Source organism: Vicugna pacos, chromosome 16 (assembly GCF_048564905.1).
Source record: "Vicugna pacos chromosome 16, VicPac4, whole genome shotgun sequence".
Taxonomy (NCBI): domain Eukaryota; kingdom Metazoa; phylum Chordata; class Mammalia; order Artiodactyla; family Camelidae; genus Vicugna; species Vicugna pacos.
This window is the reverse complement of record NC_133002.1, coordinates 52,690,224-52,697,290: the sequence shown is the minus strand read 5'-3', so window position 1 is coordinate 52,697,290 and position 7,067 is coordinate 52,690,224. Positions and strand designations below refer to the sequence as shown.

The 7,067-nt window shown below is 51.5% G+C and overlaps 1 protein-coding gene across 2 annotated transcripts in view; it reads left to right on the top strand.

Annotated features, from left to right (window-relative positions):
- Positions 1–2,847: 2,847 nt before the first annotated feature.
- Positions 2,848–7,067, top strand: part of RGS9 (regulator of G protein signaling 9) — an 88,005-nt gene continuing 83,785 nt past the window's right edge. Inside the window, exons 1-2 of one of the 2 annotated variants that reach the window (XM_031685634.2) lie at positions 2,848–3,025; positions 3,471–3,696. The gene's annotated coding sequence lies outside the window, so the exon portion shown is untranslated. Of the gene's footprint in view, positions 3,026–3,470; positions 3,722–7,067 lie in introns of both variants that reach the window. The other variant, XM_072939461.1, reaches the window with a different exon arrangement.

Genomic DNA, 7,067 nt, shown 5'->3' with positions numbered 1-7,067 from the left:
GAAACACTGAACAACCCTGATGAGGGGCTGAGGCTCCAAGAAATGATACGTCATCCCTGAAGTCCCCCAGTGGGTCAGCGATAGACCAGAATCCAGATGTCCTGAGTCCTAGTCATACTCTGTTTCTGCCACCCCATGACATCTCCCTCATATTCCTAGGAGACGAGGAAGCTCACTTAGATCACTGCTAGAGTAATAAATTGTCAGGTGATCAGGGTGACCCATAGGAGTTATCATCCAAGCATCATCACTTCTGAGAGGACATCATGAACTACTTTTGGACAACCAGTGACACAGGTGGTCACTCTATACCCTGAACTTCTTTTCTAGTTTGCAGAGACCTCTCACGTCTGTTAACTAATTTAAACAGCAGAAATACTCAATGACTAGATGATCTTAAAGTTCTAAATTTTCAATAAAGTCTGATTCTCAAGTAAATACACACACACACATACACACAGTCTCATAATAGATAAATCACAGTCTAACCTAATGAAGAAAAAAGAGAGAAATCACAAATCAACAAAATAAGAGAATTGGGAAATAATTCTCTAAGATACAAGATACACACACATTTGAAACGATTCTGATATTATTTTGCTTAACCCACTCCAATAAATCTGGAAACCTGGGTGAAATGAGTGGTTTCCTGCTGTCTGTCATGCACCGTCTCAGTGGCCTCGCTGGGGCAGGGACTCCTGGCTTTGCACCAAGTCATTCCCCTATGAGTCAACCAGACCTCAGCGTTTGGTTTCTGAAACTGTTATTCCAGCACTTTAACTCAGAGCTGAGGTGTCTGGGCAGCTTGGCAGGAACTTGGCTCTTCTGCTGGGATGGGAACCGGATCATCCGAAGAGCCGTTTGCAGATTGCACCTCCTATGGCAAATGCCCACCTGCCCTCTTCTGACATTATCTGCCACTCTCCAGCTGCCCTGCTCTAGAATGAAAAACAGGCATGTCCCTGATCCTGAGACTCCTGTGAGACCTGGGAGGTCTCATCCTGTCGGAGATTGGTTGGTTCTCGCCCCTTCTTTTACAGATGAAGAAACTGAGAGCAAGGGGAAGGAAGTAACTGTTAAGACCACTTTCATTCATTTTGTGCTCTTTCTATTGATACTAAACTATTGATACCATTTATAACAGTAACAATTGACATCTATTGATTGTTTACTCTGTTATCTCCCCCCCCCCTATTTTTTAACCTCTACAAGTGATTTCTTAGGCTTTAACTGAGTACCTCCTGCATGCCATTCACAGTACTAGTGTTTCAGTCAGTTTGGGCTGCTGTGACAAGGTACCATCAACTGGGTGGCTTATACATTACAGAGATGTTGCTTTTCACAGTTCTGGAGGCCAGAAGTCTGAGATCAGGATGCCAGCATGGTTGGATTGGTGAGAACCCTCTTCCGGGTTGCAGACTGCCTGCTTCTCACCGCATACTCACAAGTTTGAAAGAGAGCAAGCTAGCTCTCTGGCCTGTTCTTGTAAGGGCACTAATTCCATCTGTGGGGGCTCTGCCCTCACGACTTAATTATCTCCTAATGGCCCCACCTCCAGATCATCACATGTTTAGTAGGAAAGCAATACCTGCTACATGATTTGTGAGGCTGAGGGCAAAATGAAAATGTGGGGCCCTGTACTCACAATTATTAAAAATTTTAAGACAGTGTCAGCAGAGCATTAGACCCAGCTTGGGGCCCTGTGTGACTACACAGGCTGCACACCCATGAAACCAGCCTGCAGGAGGGAGCTCTCACCAGATGGTTTTTTTTTTTCATCGTCTCCCCTTAATAACCTTATTGTGTAGGCAGTCATGGTGTCATTCCCATTTTACAGAAACTGAAGCACAGAGGGGTTACGTAACTTGCTCGAAGTCACACTTGGTTAATCAGTAAGCAGCAGATTTGAGATTTGATCCCAAGTCATCTGACTCCAGAGCCTACACGCTTGCCTCCATTTACTACTCCAAGAGTTCTCATGTTATTCTGAGATGATATATATCTCAGACTAGGAGTGCAACGGAGCCACTAGGCATGGTAATTTTTAAGAGTCCCAAGAGACGTAAGAGAAACTATGGTTTACCTAACATTCGCCACATGTCAGTTATGGTTCTAAGTGCCTTTACATGTATTAGCTCAGTAATCTTAAACCCAAAACCAAAACAACCCCCCCCCAAAACCCACAAGGAGGGTGCAGCATCCTCATTGGTAAGATGGGGAGAGTGGAGCAAAGAAAGTTTCTGTAACTTGCTTGAGATCCCACAGCAAGTGGCTATCCGGGGTTCAGAGCCAGCCTACCTGGCAGATGAACAGCAGTCTTCACTGCCAGCCACACCCCACTGTCAGTTAACTGGGTTATTCATTCCGTCCTCACAGCACCTGACAGACAGGTGTCCTTTCCTAGCCACTCACTTGCTTTTCTCCAGTGAAAGGAGGAAATCGACGCCCAGAAACTTAAAGCAACTTGCTAAGGCCCATCCAGGGAGCTGGTGGCAGGCTAGCCAGGGGTCCAAAGCCCATGGTGTACTGTTTTCACTCCCTCGGGCTTTCGTGCTGCGGTCCAAGGGGCGCTGTCTGCGACAGAGCTTCCCACTCGCGGGTCCCGGACACTCGGGTCTCACCTGAGGCTCCGCGGGGACCCGGCAGGGACGGACACCGCCCCCTGGCGGCAGGTGGGCGCAAGCGCAGCGCACGCTCCGGAGCCCGCGGCGCGGCTCGCTGATTGGCTGGCGCGGATTCCAGCTGCTTCCGGGGGGCGCGAGCCGCGCGAGTAAAGGGGCCCCGCAGGCAGCAGCCGCCCCGCCCCGCCCGCGCCCTCCCGCCCCGCCGCCCCCCGCCCGCCCCCCGGGGACGCCAGCGCCAGTGCCAGTGCGGGCCACGCCGGCTCGCTCTCTCTGTCCCTCTCTTTCCGGAGCTTTTCCTTTCTCTCCCGTCTGTGTTCTGGGTCTGAATTCATCCAGGGTCCAAGATGACAATCCGACACCAAGGCCAGCAGTACAGGCCGAGGATGGCATTTCTGCAGAAGGTGAGCGTGGTGCCGTGGCCTGGGCCCGGGGAGGTGCGCAGGGACCCAACTCTGGGAAGTGTCGGCGCAGATGCTGGGTGGCTCGCAGCGTGTGGGCAGGAGTGGAGGCCACTGCTTTGTGGTCTTAATAACAACGGTATCAGTTTAAGTTCCCAAGCTGCCTGTTGGTGGTGAAGAATCAGCGCTGCGTGGGCAGAATATTGGAGGGTGAAGAGCCTGTTAGCAGGAGCTTCCTGCCCACTCGGGCCGGACTGTTCTACACGCTACACTCTTGCTCCCAGAGGCTCCCAGTAACCCCAGTGACCCGCATGGGTAACCTGCACAGGAATGCACCCGTATTGCCCTCATTTCTTTCCCTGGCTCACTTCCCTGACCACTCATCATGCTTCTGGGCATCAGTCCTTCCGCCTATACTCTAAGTTCAATTATTAACCCCATTTTACAGGTAAGGAAACTGAAGCTAGTAAGGACCAAGACTGGAAGAACTGTCCGCCTCCAGATACAGCGAAGCTGGAAAGGTGCTTCCGACTTTGCTGCAGGAGTAGCGGAGGCAGCCAGGAGGAGAGGGCCCCGGGTCTGAGACTGAAGGATGCCGCATCCGGGCTTCCGCTGGGCCCAGAAGAGGCAGAAGGAAGACCTAAGCGGCGGGCGCGGCGTTTGCCAGAGCAGAGGTGTGTGCGGGCCTGGTGTGTTCAGGCAAGTTGTTCCCGGTTGCTGAGGTTTTTATACAAGGAGAGTGTGAGTTCGGACAGGCAGACAAGGGCGGATCATAACAATCTCCCAAGCCTTTCAAAGGTGGTCCTAATTTTTCCCAAAAGAAGCCACTGAGAAATTTGGAGCAGAAGAGTAATGTGGTCAGATTCACGTTCAAAAGACCACTCTGATGTGAGCGACAGGAATGGATGATGTGTCTTCTTTTCCTTGAGCTTAGAGAGTTCACTCAGGGTACTCCTGTGTCCACTACAACTCCAGCTGGCAAGGAAATGACGGACTTGTGACAGAGCCAGGCAGGAAGGTGCTGGTCAGAGGGGCCCTTCTTTCTGCTGTGGCTCCCATGCCGCCATCTCAGGCCATGTAGTCCTCAGGTAGACGTGCCCACCAGCCACACCACGGCCCTGCCTCTGATTTCTGTTGCCTGGTGACTGACACCCACCACGGAGGGATCCTGGGCTTGTTTACGATGCGGCAGAAAGAGGTGGTGCATCCACAGACCAGAGCTTTATCTGAGCCTAGTTAGCCGATGACACACAGCCGTCCGAGAGCATGGCCAGGCCAGGCAGCCTGCTGTGGCCAGCAGCCCCCTCAGGGCTCAGGTCCAGCCTGTCATCTCCTATGTCCTGGCCGCCCTGACCGTCTAGGGGTGCGGTGGAAAAAAACTTGCTCCAGCCCCCTGAGATGCTTTCCTCTTAACTTAGGGAAACCGTTGGTCCTGGGCAAGGACTGCAGAGAGTCGCCATCTAATGAGGCATGGGCTGGCTTAGAATTGCTGGTGTCATTTATACATTTCTCCACGCAACAGTCATTCATGGAGCAACTACTGTGGGTCAGGAATCATTAGACGCTGGGGTGACAAAGACATTGGAGACCTGGTCCCTGTCCTCAGATGGCTTCTAGTCTAGTAGTGGGACACAGTCACTTACAGCAGCCCGAGGACACGTCACAGGTGCCATGGCAGATACCTGGAGGGTGGAGGTCATGCCTGGGTGAATGTAATATCACGAAAGGATTCTGGAAGATTCGGTGGTGGTTGAGCTGGGACTTGGAGGATGTGAGGGGGTTCGTGAGGCAGGTGGAGCATAGGAAGAGGGCCAGGGTGCAGAGGAGGGGTGCGCACGTGGTTGTGGACCTCCAGCTGTTGATTGGAGCCCGGTGTGATGGCCGGCAGGCAATTCTGCTTCTAGAGGGAGGCGCTGGAGGACTGGAGAATGCTTCTCAGTGGTTATTGAGAATGTCACAAAAAATGGGGACTTGGTGAGGCTTGAATGCAGCTACGGGGGCACATGGGATTTGGGCAGTTGGACTGTGGATGGCAGTGCTGTAGCTGGGACACAAGTCCCTACTGGGAAAGAAAGAGCAATGATTTGGGGTCACTGTTTACACCTCTGCACAGCAAAGGATGTGATAAGTATCGTCCACAGGGAGCCCTCTCTGGCCTGTAGGACCATCGGCTCCTTGAGACATCATGGAGAGTGACAGCCACGTGAACGTGGGAGGACAGGGTGTCCCAGCCATCACTTCTGATACTTTTAGTGTCTGGATTCCTAAATGCGTGATGTTGTACCTCCATCAGCTGGATTCTGAGACTGGAGACGCTTGGCCTGTTCTGGGGTCCGATGGGCCAACGATGACATCTTGTTAGAGCCGGAAGCTGTGGTCTGGTCAGACGTGTGTGTGTGTATGTGTGTGTGTTGGGGTGACAGTGAGGATAGGGGCCAGGTGGGTAAGGTTTCTCCAGTGTCTTCTGGAAGGAGACCCTCAGGTGAGATGCACACAGAACACAAAGATGATGGGGGCTGGAGCAGCCTTTCTGGGGAGCTTCAAAGGCAAGGCAGATTTTCTGTTGTTGGTGGACACAGTTTCTGCTCAACACAGGGAGATGGCCAGGATTGCCTCTCTGAGACCCCAGGAGTCAGTCTTTTTTTTTTTTTTTTTGCACTTTAGATTTATTATAACCTTCTTTAGAGAACCGCTTAAGTGAATTTACAGAGGAAAATTACTCAATATTCTCATGGGAAGACTCTTGTCTGAGTGCATTCAGGCTGCTATAACCAAATACCACAGACTGGACAGCTTCTAAAGAACAGAAATGTATCTCTCCCAGTCCTGGGGGCTGGAAGTCTGAGTTCAGGGTGGCAGCAAGCACGACTGGGCTCCGTTGGGAGCCCCCTTCCCGGTCACAGACGTCTGGCCATGTCCTCTCGTGGTAGAAGGGATCAGGGGTCTCTCTGGGTCTCTTTTGTAAGGACACTAATCTCGTTCATGGGGGTCCCCCCCTTAGTGACCTAATCCCCTCCCACAGACCCCACCTCCTGTTGTATCACCTTGGGGGTTAGGTTTCAACATATGAATCTGGTGAGGGGTGGACACAAACATTCAGACCACAGCAGCTCCCTGAAAACATACATGGTGCACACACGGTCCCCTCTTCTGGGCAAACCCTTTGTGCAAAGTGTGACCTCCCTGCTGGAAAGAAATTTGCCTCTGTTGTGTTCTTGAAAATAGCTCTTATTAATCTCCTCTGAAGGGTTTCAAATTCTTCACAGATTGTTTTTTTTTTTTTAACACAGAGGGAAAGGAATGAACCTGCTGACATTGTTTATCAGAGAAATTTGCATTTCTTTTTTTTAAACACCTTTATTGTGGTATGATTCCTGTATAGGAAGCTACACATACTTCAGATGTATAATGTGATGAATTTTGATAGATGTAGACACCAAAAATTTACATTTCTAACTGGCCAAGCAGGTAAAATGCCTCCATCCACTGTTTAGTCCCCCTGATTCCCTGCTAAGAAGGTGGTGGCTTCACCCAGTGAAGGTCAGACAGTCTTTTCAGGAAAAGTTATGTATAACCTGCAAAGTTATGAGTGAAAGAAGGGAGCTTTAAGCCCTGTCATCAGAAGTGAGCATAACAGGTTGTGTGTGTGTGTGTGTGTGTGTGTGTTAGGGAAGGAGGGACAGCTGGCTGCTGCAGGAAGGAGTGACTCCTGCAGCCTCTGGCTCCTCTGTCCCCTGACTGTGTCCAGGAAAAGCAGGCCACCCTCTGCCACCCTACCCCGGGGGGGAGTCTCCTTGCTTCCCTCTCTGCTGCGGGTCACTTGGCTGACCCAGTGACCCTCCTGATGTCTCAGAAGGCAGAGCCCTGCAGCTCCAAATGGAGCCGAAATGAACAGTTTCTGTTCCAGAGCAGTTCTGGGAGCCAAGAAAGTGTCTGTGCAGATGGAGCTTGCAGTCAGTCTTGCTCAAGGAGCCCCGGCCAGTCTCGCACCGGCTGAGCGGCTGGTGCTGTGCCTGGAGCGGCCTGACCTTGCACTTGACCTCCG